The 12,692-nt window shown below is 41.5% G+C and overlaps 1 protein-coding gene across 2 annotated transcripts in view; it reads right to left on the bottom strand.

Annotated features, from left to right (window-relative positions):
- LOC142139997 (putative ATP-dependent RNA helicase DDX60) overlaps window positions 1-12,692 on the bottom strand; it is a 382,899-nt gene that overhangs the window by 225,841 nt on the left and 144,366 nt on the right. The window lies entirely within an intron of this gene.

Raw genomic sequence — 12,692 nt, 5'->3', positions numbered from 1 at the left:
GAAATGATGATAACTCTGTGAGTTGATATCCAGGAATGAGCAGAGCTGAGTCAGACATGCAGAAATACAGGAACAATTAACAGGGCTCTGTGAGCTGAGAACTGTAGATTAGACACACTGGTGCAGTTGAGCTGAAGTGCAGCAAAGGTTGATAACTCTGTGAGTTGATATCCAGGAATGAGTAGAGCTGAGTCAGTCATGCAGAGATACAGGAGCAGGTACATTGGAGCCAGGGAGCCAAGTCTTCACACAGTCAGGGTAGACCAACAAAGAACAGGCAACTGGGTGTTGGCCCAGTTGTCTTAAATAGTAAGGTGATGATAGGCTGGACGAATGGAAGCAGAGAGGAGTAGTTCTATCTGACAGGACTGGTCTACGCATGTGCAGACCCGGAATCAATATGGCCTCCACCATTGGATGGACGCTGCGCCCGGCACCAGCGGGGATCCCCACATTTGGCAGGTGAGAGCATCGAGCCCCTTGTGTTGGGCCGATATGTGATAAACATTTTTTTCATTCTGGACTGAGTAAGTAATGTTATATTACTTTTTATAAATGTTCTACATCACTCTTTAACTATGCCATTAATCTTTGTGCTGACATAAACACAGCTAACTCTCTGCGTCAACTTGTGCCTTTGTTTTGAGATTTTGGATTTTTGTTCCTAATGAATGAGTGCTGTAAGTGTAAATGTAATTATCAGGCAATTTTCAGGTTACGTTGAAGCTGTTAGCTGTTATTGTGCACAGGATTTATGGCAATTTCTGTAAGTTATTATTTGTAGCATACCTACAATCATTATACAGCATACTTGCCAAATCTCCCTGAATATCATGGAGACTCCCTGAAATAGGGTGATCTCACTCCCTGAAGAGTCTGGCATTCTCCCTGATGCTGAGCCAGTACAAGACGTGGTTGGCTTCGACATCTGTGGCATGATGGCCAAGTTCAGAAATTGTGCCCTATGTCCATGTATTGATGCCTATAGAGGTGGCCATTTTATTTTAATCAAAGACTGACAGGTAAGACAACATGACTTCAGTAATTGAGACAGAAATGTAAAAGACACTTCAGTCTCTAGAGATTTATTAGCTGCTTTTCTAGAACGCATAGTTGCCTACTCTTCCGGAATGTCCAGAGACACCTGCATTTCTGTGAGACCTCCCGGGTTCCCGGGAGAGCAGGGCAACCTCTCGTTTCTCGCCCCTACAATAGACAATTGTTGGGAGGCCGCCCCCGCACGCCCACCTCCCTCGGGATCTCCCTGAAGCCAACGAGGAAAAATTGGTAAGTAAGTAACTGTCCTTAACGGGCTTTATCAGATTTTAGAAATTAAAAGTTCACTTCTAGCACTGGATAAATACTAAATCAACTTTATTCATCAGATAAAAGATACTGGCAACATTCAATATATGTGGAACAATTTTAGGAACTTGAGATATGGGTGTGCTTAGTGGGGGCTTATGAATACACAACATACTGTTTGAACCTCTGGGAGTCCAGGTAGGCTTGGCAACTTGCAATGGATGATGGGAGCAATGATGATGCAACTTGCATCAAATTACATCATCCCTGACCACTTCAGAAAAGGAGGTGGCCTAATTAGCCTGGCGTCCGGAGGGCTCTTTAAAATCCGTGAGTATCCAGGACAGTCCGGGAGAGTAAGCAGTATGCTTTGTTCTATTGATTGATGCCCCAAATATAGATTTTCAATCACATGTACCTCACCGAACATTCTATATATAATTATTATTTTCATTTCACTTTCCGGCAACTTGAATTGTACGCATTCTCCTGCAAGTTCCACTAAATACGTTCTTTTATATTTTTTGCTTCCTACTTTTCTATCTCCCATCTGTGTTTTTTACTTTAAGCTGTTTGTTTTTTTTGCCCTTGGATATGACACAGAACTGCCCTGCGGATACTACTGTATACAAAACACAAAGAGTGGCAAAGGTAGCCACAAAGATAATGCCACGTACTGCGTAAATGTTGCAAGGGGGCATGTACAAAACTATGCATTAAAGTTGCATCTAGGTTGGAAACCCTTTTAAATATGTAATCAACCTATTCCTCTATAACATCACACTGATCAAAGAGCAGGTAAAGCCAATTATTGACATGAAGCTTCCTTATTATCATCACCATTAATTTATGTATTTATTTATTCGGTTTCTAAAGTGAACTTATAGGATGACATTTTTGTGGGTGCAGATTTGTGACAGGGAGAGCTATAAACTGAAATCAATTAAAAAATATAAGAGAATCGTTCTCCAAAGTAAAAAGAAAAAAAAATGTAGCAAGGTTTTAACTTTGATATATTCCCATGGTGAAGCTTTGGAAAATAAACATTGGTGTGTGTTAAGGGTGAGTAAAGGAGGCTGGATTGTAAATTAAGGACGAGTTTGTTTTTACCTCCCACTTAATACCCTATATTGGAAGGTGAGGGGGTGCTATATCGTGAGTTGACAGGAGGTTGGGCATTTTTACATTTGACCCAAAACCATAAGTTATTCAGGGGTGGAAGGGCATGCAGTTGGGGTGGGGGGGTTTCGCGGCGGGGAGTGGGGGCCCTGCCTTTTTCATTAGTACTGGGCCCTACAACTTTTGATCGCAGCCCTGACTGTGTCCACACTTTATAGACATTGCAGTAAAATCTGCAAGTGCCAGGACCCCCAAGAGCTAGCCAGGGAGGAGAAGATTGAGGAGGTGAGGAGGTGTACTATCTACCTATGCACCCCAACACTTTACACAGTGGCAGAGGGGGTTACAGTAAAATTAATCAGGATCACACCAGAACAGACTAATACAGCACGTTATCACCATGCTGAAGGGGTAGTCAAATCTAAGCTTAGGTGCGAAAGGCAATGTTAAAGACAGTATTGGAAGTGATCGCTTCACAAGGTCTTGGCCTATAGCAGTCTCCTTTCCAAGAAACGTGATGTGTTTCAAAATACTTGTTTGCCCCCAGGTAAATTTGAGGTAATATTAGTTTGTGAAGCCTACTACTGCTAATGGTTTGGACAAGACACGGAAGGAGGTAGCAGGTAACCGCAAAGGTAGCAGGAAAGTTAATAAATGCAGGCAGGCTGAGTTGAAAAGAAGAAATCCGTGATACAGGTTGTAGTCAGGGCCAGCAGAGTTCAATGCAAAAATCCAGTTAACAGATCAAGGTCAGGGCAGAAAGAGGATAACAGCAAATACAGAAGCAGGCAATGGTCAGGGGCAGGAGAACACTACGAAATTCAATATTTAATCCGGATCACAACAAGAAAGCAAATTAAGTCAGAATAGCAAACTAGGACTAGTTCTAGCAGAAACTATGACCATCACAGTTGATAAACTGGAAGAGGTTTAAAATGAGAGCAGGACCAATGATAGATATTTCATCCTGATTAGCTGCACAAATGCTGCAAGCTTTAAGTTAAGAAGATCAGCTAGGCATCTACTGCTGCCTAGCAACAAGCTAGATGCCAACAGTACAGTGGTAAAATGCTGGTTGCTGTTTCTTGGCAACCAGCTCAGATCAAGGTGGTGCCTGTTGCCGCATGACAGTAACAGGACACCTGTTGTGGTCATTAGGTAATTATCCCAGCGTGTAGTGGTGCCCACCATTTCTATTAACTGGCAAGTGATAATCTAAAACAAGCTGATTATGCAACACAAAATTCAGAATACATAAAAGTGTACACTGATGTCAGGCCTCTCAGTTTCAAGGTGTCAGGGTAATCAGAGTACACAACTACATCATATTACCAATAGAGATGCTCAGGCTCGGTTCCCCGAGAACTGAACACACCCGAACCTAGCATATCCGAGTACCAAGCTGAGCTGGCTCGGTACTTTCACGTTACCTCGGAATTGAAAATGAGGCAAAACGTCATCGTTATTTCGTCGGATCTCGTGAGTTTTGGATTCTATAAGTACCGCACTCCACGGCGATCCAGCGCCATTTCACAGAGGGGCACAGAAGGGGTAGCACAGTTCTTGGCATTGTCTAGTGCAGTTGGGCAGCGTCATAGGTAGAAAAGGAAGAGGAGGGGTAGCAGTGTTCTTCAAAGTTTCCAGTGACATTCAGGAGAGCTCCATTGCTTCATTGCTAATTGCCATTGCTGAAATACAAATAATAGGTCTGGCAGTGTTGTTCTTAATCTGCTGTCACATTGTACTGTGTTATCAAAATGGATGCACAGCAGTACACAGAAGACCATGAGCACCAAGCGGCTGCTGGAAACAGTCATGATGATAGTAATCCCTCTACGTCATCTGCTAAAGCTTATGTTAAAGTGCATAGTGTTTTTAAGTCAGGGAAACAAAAATGTAAAAAAAACACCTTTTACCTTGGTCAAGAAAAAAAGACCTGTAACTATCAACATACAAAGAATAGTGGAGGATTATTTGTAATTTTTTTTAACGGTATAAAGACAACTGTTTTATTAACAAAGAACAACAAGTAATGTAAGCATGGATGTCTAAATAGAAGTATATATATGTATTACCTTCCACTTTGCTGCTGTTTCATCAGTATTGCACAAAGTGTTTGTAATCTGTACTTTATGTCAAAGGTACCTAACTGTATTATAATTTTTTGGGAATTGGGGATGATTCAAAGCTCAGTGATGAACTTGCTTTTTGCTGTGAATTACAATGGCCCTTTTTAGTGCATTGTCTGGCACCCTGGATTGGTATGGGTCTAATAAAAGCATGCATCCCAGGGGGGGTGGGTCAGAACTCGTCGCCATGTATTAGCTGTAGAATTACCACAGTTATCCAGGGAACGGGTGGAGCAATCAAATGAACCATAACTGATTTCATGATCCAAGGACAATTCCATCTCAAACCACTTTTCTTTTCTGCCACTGGTGTGTGGCAATGTTTCCTAGATGTGCTATGAACTGACGTGTGAAGGAATTCACCCAGCTGTAATGCTCTCACAATTTTGGTGGCGTTATCAATAATTACATATCTTGAGTAGAGTCCAAGTGGGATAAGTCATGTTTCAATGACACCCCTTCGTTTTTGTAACAGATTGTCAGCTGTATGCCTGTTAGTGAAGCTGGGGATACACAGAGCAGCCTGCCTCTGAAATATGTGACATATTTGGGTACATGCTGCTGCTGTTCCTGCTGGTGAAGGCGAATCAAAACCCAGTGGGCTGTCACAGTCATATAATTTTTAGTTTGCCCAGTTTCGCTTGTCCACATATCTGTGGTTAAGTGTACAGTGGGTAGAATGACATTTTGTAGCCCAATAATTACATTTTTACGAACCTTTTGGTAGAGGTGAGGAATAGCTTTTCTAGTAAAATGGTGTTGTGATGGAATTTGGTAACGGGGACACAAGGCCTCAAGTAACTGTCTAAAACCAGCTGCATTATTAGTGGATATTGGATGCAGATTTAACACTAGCATAGTCGCAATGGTGTCTGTGATCCGCTTTGCGACTGGGTGACAGATTTCATACTTGCTTCCTCTTGCAAAGGATTGTTTAACAGTCAATTGTTGTAAACAACTAGTAGTCCTCTTCTTGGTCTGCTTCTGGGATGAAGATTCACCCCCAGCAGCAGCAGCAGCAGCAGCAGCAGTGGGGCTAACGCTCAAGAATTCTTCTGGGGAATCCAGGATAGTGGAGAAGTCATTTAGCCTTAGCAACTTGGATGCAACTTATGCCCAGGCATGACAATGGCCTTCTTCTTATCACGTGCAAGAACTGCTTCCACTGGTGCAGGACTTACACAAACAACATCATTCTCATCAAAATCCTCATTAGCTCCCACGTCAGCTACACAAATATCCCCCTCATCCTGTTGCAATTCCAAAGTGGCATCCTCAATTTGTGTATTACCGGCTACACTTGGGCTGTTCCTGTACACATCTGCAGAAATGCTGAAAGGGGCCTTCTTTATGGGTATACTATCAGACAGGTCAGGATTACACATAGCACTCATGGATAGACTCTCCTCAGGAATTTGTGTAATTTCTGAATCTGGACATACATTTTCCTCTAATGCCTTACTGTTTTCTTCCAGCTCGGCTTTTACATGTAAAAGTATTTGGACAGCACTTTTGGAGACCGAATGACAAGGTCTTGCTTGGTCATGACTGACCTTACAAGAAGATGCCTCAGTGAGAGTTACAAAACAAGCACTCATAGAGAAAGGCGAAGGCCTCATTCTTTCCTTGCCATTGCGTGTGTAGAAAAGCATGTTGAAAATGTTGTGTTTTTCTGCAGATAACTTTGCCTGGATTACAGGTCTTTTCTTCTTGACCAAGGTAAAAGTTGTTTTTTTACATTTTTGTTTCCCTGACTTTGAGGGATTACTATCATCATGACTGGTACCAGCAGCTGCTTGGTGCTCTTGGTCTTCTGTGTACTGCTGTGAATCCATTTTGATAACACAGTACAATGTGACTGCAGATTAAGAACAACACTGCCAGCCCTACTATTTGAATTTCAGCATGGGGCAGCACGGTAGCTCTGTGGTAAGCACTTCTGCCTCACAGCACTGTGGTCATGACTTCAATTCCTGACCATGGCCTTATCTGTGTGGAGTTTGTATGTTCTCCCCATGTTTGCGTGGGTTTCCTCCGGGTTCTCTGGCTTCCTCCCACACTTCAAAAACATAATGGTAGGTTAATTGGCTACTACTAAATTGACCCTAGTCTGTGTGTCTGTGTTAGGGACTTTAGACTGTAAGCTCCAATGGGGCAGGAACTGATGTGAATGAGTTCTCTATACAGTGCTGCGGAATTAGTGGCGCTATATAAATAGATGATGATGATGATGATGAATGATAATTAGCAATGGAGCTCTCCTCCTTGTGTTTTATCTATATAACACAGTACAATGTGACTGCAGATTTAGAAGACCAAGCCTGCCAGACCTATTATTTGTATTTCAGCAATGGAGCAATGGAGCTCTCCTCTTTGTGTTTTACCTATATAACACAGTACAATGTGACTGCAGATTTAGAAGACCAAGCCTGCCAGACCTATTTTTTGTATTTCAGCAGTAACAATTAGCAATAGACAATGGAGCTCTCTTCTTTGTATGTTACCTATATAACACAGTACAATGTGACTGCAGATTTAGAATACCAAGCCTGCCAAACCTACTATTTGTATTTCAGAACGGACAATTAGCAATGGCACTCTCCTCTTTGTGTTTTACTTATTTAACACAGTACAATGTGACGGCAGATTTAGAAGACTAAGCCTGCCAGACCTATTATTTCTATTTCAGCAATGACAATTAGCAATGGAGCAATGGAGCACTCCGGAATGTCACTGGAGACTTTGAAGAACACTGCTACCCCTTCTCTTTCTTTTCTACCTATGACGCTGCCCAACTGCACTAGAGGCTGCCAAGTACTGTGCTACCCCTTCTGTGTCCCTCTGTGAAATAGCGCTGGATCGCCATGGTAAGCGGTACTTATAGAATTCAAAGCTCCCAAGATCCGACGACGTAAGTGTCACGGACACGCTTCCAGCTGCCGTGACTTTGGGGTGTTTGCTGTATGAGGTCACACACGATTTCAGCCCGCAGTCTCTCTCACCTATCACACAGGTTCTAGACCTACGGAATCGCCCCTAAACACAGCGCTCTCACACCCCCAGACACTTCAAAGTTCAGCCACCACCTATTGGGTACCGGCAATAGGACCCCGATATACTGTCCCACACTGGCACACAGGCTTCTAGTTATCCACAAACTAACAAGACCCACACCAGCACACACAGGGTTAACTCTTCACACCTCCAGACTGTTACGCAAATGTACATACAAGCACACACAGCTTGTTAATCAAATGTATCAACAAATCATACACTGGCATTCCGAGGGTTAACCTGGTCGAGCAATCTCTCTTCTAAAAGGCTAATGGATTCTTTAGAGTATCAAGTACGCAACTTAATAAATTATAGATTTAATATACAAAAAGTACAGGGCATTCAGATAACAAAAATAATGAATAACAATAAATTAGACATAACAGGCAAAAACAGTTTAAAATAAAAAGGATTACATTCAGATTTGCACTTACATGAATTGCATTCTGGCCAAGGGGATTTGGCTAAGAAAATGGACAGCTTATCAATGTAACTTGATTTCCCAAAATGTCTGACAGTTTTTTCCTTCAGAACACCGATTTTTAAGCAAACTCAAATGGGACGGCATTCACAGGGGCAGTGTGAATGCTAATGTGGGGGCGGAAACGTCCCCTGGGTGTCACTATACTTTGCTCACAAATATTCCCAGAGTCTTGACCTGTTTGTAATTCTTCACAGATATATCTCAGAGAAATAACACCCCCCTCAATAAACCGGTCATAATCTCCCGCACATTTAAATACCAAACATAATGGAATTACAACAATATCCAATCTCATCCTGAAATAGATGTGCCTATGGCTGTTCCCTGTGTAGTTGGTATCTATGTTTCAAGACCCTTTGTGTGGTTTTTGCCACTCAGTACAGAGTGCCATCCAGATTTCCCAAAATGTGAACGATGTAGACATTTTCCTTTGAAACCCATATTTCCATATATCTTTATAGGCAGTCTTCAAACACTATCTTTGTCTACAAGGATCTCACCTAGGCATATGGTTCTCCAATTTACACCCAGGAGTTAGTTTGTGTTTACACTACCTATTGAAAGGAAGTCAATTAGCTAGGGAAATACATGATCAAATACAATGGACGTCTGTGATCTGCATATCTTAAGCTGGTCTCTGCACAAAGGGTTTGCCTAACTCAATTACCTCCTCCTGGGCTCATTTGGTCACACATTTATCTGAGTTGAATATCAGGTTAATTTAGATATTCATGCAAAGATATATTTGGGTCCTGACATTCAATATTCTATTTCAGCATATCAGATTTATGCTCTCATCCTGACAGTAAGGATGATGTTTTGCCTCATTTTCAATTCCGAGGGTGCGCGAAAGTACAGAGGGATCTGCTAAGTTCGGGTGTGTTCGGTTCTTGGGGAACTGAGCCTGAGCATCACTAATTAGACTCCTTTTGGATGGACACACTATTTAAACATGTACCCTATGCAATGGGATATCCCCTAATGAAATTCGTAGGGACATATCATGGTCGGACCTGGACACAATAGCAACCGCACTGATGTCACAGAGTACCCTGTCAGCAGGCTGGAGACACAGCTATACTCGCTACGAGAAACACTGTTCTCCCGGCACAGGAGACTTGGACGGAACTCCCGGGCAGCGGATGCTAAAGACACTTGTACAATGCATGATTTCTACCACTGAAATGTGAGTGCTTTTATTTATGTTTTGGAAATAAATGTTTTTTAATGGAATTTCACTATTGCTGTTTCCGCTTTTCCTTTCGAGATTTGTCGAGATCTAACTTTGCATGTTGAAAACGGGAGAAAGTATCTATCAGCATTTTAATGAGTGGACATTATCCGTTTGCAATTAACCAAGTCCAGACTGTTTTTAGGATTATTTCTATGCGTAGACGTAGTGTTTGGGTTTTGTTTATGGTTTCAAAACCATCTTAATGTTTTGGTTTTGCCCAAACACACCCCAGGCAGAATATTATTAAATGGAGTTTAATATGACAAGAAGTTGCAATGCTTAAGGAATAAAAGTGTTGATACCAAATCGACTTAAAGAAATATGAATGCAAAACAATCCTATGAAAATAAAACAGAAATAAACACAGAAACACTCATAGTAAATTCATGTACTCTTGCATAATCTGCAGAAGGTTAGAAGATATGGACAATCCATCAGTTGAAGACTCAGCCCCAAAAACTTTTCATTTCTAAAAGAATTTCATTAACTATAAGCTCTTTTCCATGCACAAACTACCCTTCTCTGGGACATCACAGCAAGGAGTGTTCTAGTATGCTTATTTGTTCTACATCTGTTTTATTGCCCTCTATTTAAAACAGCTCTAGTAATAATTTCTAATATGATTTAACTCTTCTGAAAAATAGCAAATATTTTACTTGAAGTCCACTGAACATAGTATGGTTTTCTGTACATGTGTATAGGAAACAGGATTACATTATATTGAATACATTATTCATCAAGGCACGTATCTACTGATTTTGAGAGTATTGTATGCAAAATCACTCTACACATGCCCAGACCTGGATACACCAGTAAATTCAGCGCTGTCTGCTCCATCTTTGAACACAAAGGAAACTTATTACAGCCTATGTAAGAAACGGGGCGGGGAAGGAGCATTCGATCGCAGTCAATTTACAGCAAGGGCATGCCAAACTCAAGTGTATGCAGCCACATCTGGGTATTGTAAAGATACTTGTTTTTCTAACATATCTTTTGCTTTAGATAAGTCTCGATCAGTAGTAATGACAGTCTCCTATGCATGTTTTTACATGTGATTGCAATCAATAACAACTTTTTTATGTTAAGTAGTCATTAAGAATCCTAATTGTTTTACAATTTTTTTTTACATTTTTATCATTAATGCCTATATTATTAACTGGTGATATTAATTCTATTTGTTTCTGTGTATTCTTTTGTGACATTACAATCCACATAGGTATTGACGTATCATGCACTGTCTTGTATAGTAGAGCACAGCAGACCTACGCTCAAATTCATCAGCGCATGTATCTTCAGATCTGCTCCATTGTTTCCTTGTTGGATTCGGGCATGTGCAGAGCTGATTTGCTTGCATTTTAAAACAAACGCACGTTGCGCTCAGTAAGCCTTCCTTGATGAATCAAGCTCATTATCTCTAGAACTTCCTTGTGTGGCCGGTATATGTCGTTGACAAATTTCATATGACTGGTACACGGGTTACAAATGTGAACAGAGGTCTTCAACATGGATTATGGAAAATAGGGCTTTAATGTATTATATATTATGAATGACCCCAAATATGGTCCTTTCTAGTCAAATAAATTTCCAAATATTTTAGCATCTGTGGGCTGGGCAATAAAACCATGGTTAACTGGTCATCTATGACAACATGCAACTCTGAATAATCAAAGCCAGGTGCAGCTTTGGATTGGCCCACCGGGATACCGGAAAAATCACTGTTGGTTCCCTCTGCCTTACGGCCACACCCCTTTCTAGAAGTGGGCGGAGCCCATACAGCTCATCTGGGGGTCGGTGTCCTCCTCAGTGTCCCCGCTGCCCTCCCCGGCGTCCCTGTTGATGCAGATGACTGGCCATTTAAAAGATGACAGCCAGTCATCTTTCAAATACGATCGCAGCTGCGATCATGTGACCTGCCCCCTCCTCCTGTCAGCTGACTGTCTTATGCTCCTGCCGCCGCTGAAGGACTAAGGAGCAGAGAGGCTGCAGCAATCAAAACATGGGAAAGTAGATTTTTTTATTTTATTTAATATTATTGGATATATCTTTTAATTTCCTCCAAATTCCAGGACTTGCACTTGCAGCATGGCATAGAATTGTCTTATATACATATATATCTTCCATCTGTGCTCTAGCTACTGGGAGAGCAGAATCTGACTGCAGAGAATATACCTATATATATATATATATATATATATATATATATGTGTGTGTGTGTGTGTGTGAATCGAGAGCACTATTCCATGGCATATGTGAATTGGGGGGCACTATTGCGGGTATAATTTGAATTGGGGACACTATTGTGGGCAAATATGAATTGGGGACACTGTTGCGTGGTATATGTGAATTTCGGATACTACTGTGTGGCATAACATTGGAGGCACTACTGTGAGGCATAATATTGGTTTGGGGGCACTACTATGTGGCATAGGGGGGCTGCCTATCTATATTAAACTATAGTGAGGGGGGGCTGCCTATGCTAAACTTAAATTAGGTGGGGCTGCCTATGCTAAACTATAGTGAGGGGGGGCTGCCTATGTTAAACTATAGTGAGGGGGGCTGCACACAGAACACTATAGGGAGGGGGTGATGGGACCTTTAATTTAATGCTGAGGTGGTTTGGGTCTGTAATTGAATGTGGGGCTGAGTGTGGGGAGGAGGGCTATCTATTAAATGTGAATATTAATTATTTAATGCTGGGAATGGTGGTGGAAAATGGATGCATTAAACGTAAATTCTATTAATTTATTGCTGGGGCTGTTTGGAGGGAGGGTAATAGGTTTATTTGTTAAATGGGAATACTATTAATTTAATGTTGAGGTTGGTTGGAGGGAAATAGATCTATTTATCAAATGTGAGTATTAATACTTTAATGGAGAGAGGTCTATTTATTAAATGTGGGTGCTGTTGATTTAATGGCGGGGATGGTTGGCGTTTTCTAAATGTACCCATTATTTTTTCCAAATAGGACCCTCAACATTCCAGGATCCAGACAAATCGCAACTAAAGAAACCAGCAGCCACAGGTGGTAAAAGTGACAAGAACAGGTAGGACAGTCTGTCAATTGTTCTGAGTCTAGTGCAGGCTTGGCTAACCTGTGGCACTCCAAGTGTTGTGAAACTACAAGTCCCAGCATACCCTTCATCATCATCATTACCATCATCATTTATTTGTATAGCACCACTAATTCCGCAGCACTGTACAGAGAACTCATTCACATCAGTCCCTGCCCCATTGGAGCTTACAGTCTAAATTTCCTAATATAGACACACACTCACAGACAGACAGACAGAGAGGGAGAGACTAGGGTCAATATTGATAGCAGCCAATTAACCTACCAGTATGTTTTTGGAGTGTGGGAGGAAACCAG

This window comes from Mixophyes fleayi, chromosome 1, assembly GCF_038048845.1.
Source record: "Mixophyes fleayi isolate aMixFle1 chromosome 1, aMixFle1.hap1, whole genome shotgun sequence".
In the NCBI taxonomy this organism is placed as follows: domain Eukaryota; kingdom Metazoa; phylum Chordata; class Amphibia; order Anura; family Limnodynastidae; genus Mixophyes; species Mixophyes fleayi.
This window is presented reverse-complemented; position numbering and strand designations above follow the sequence as displayed.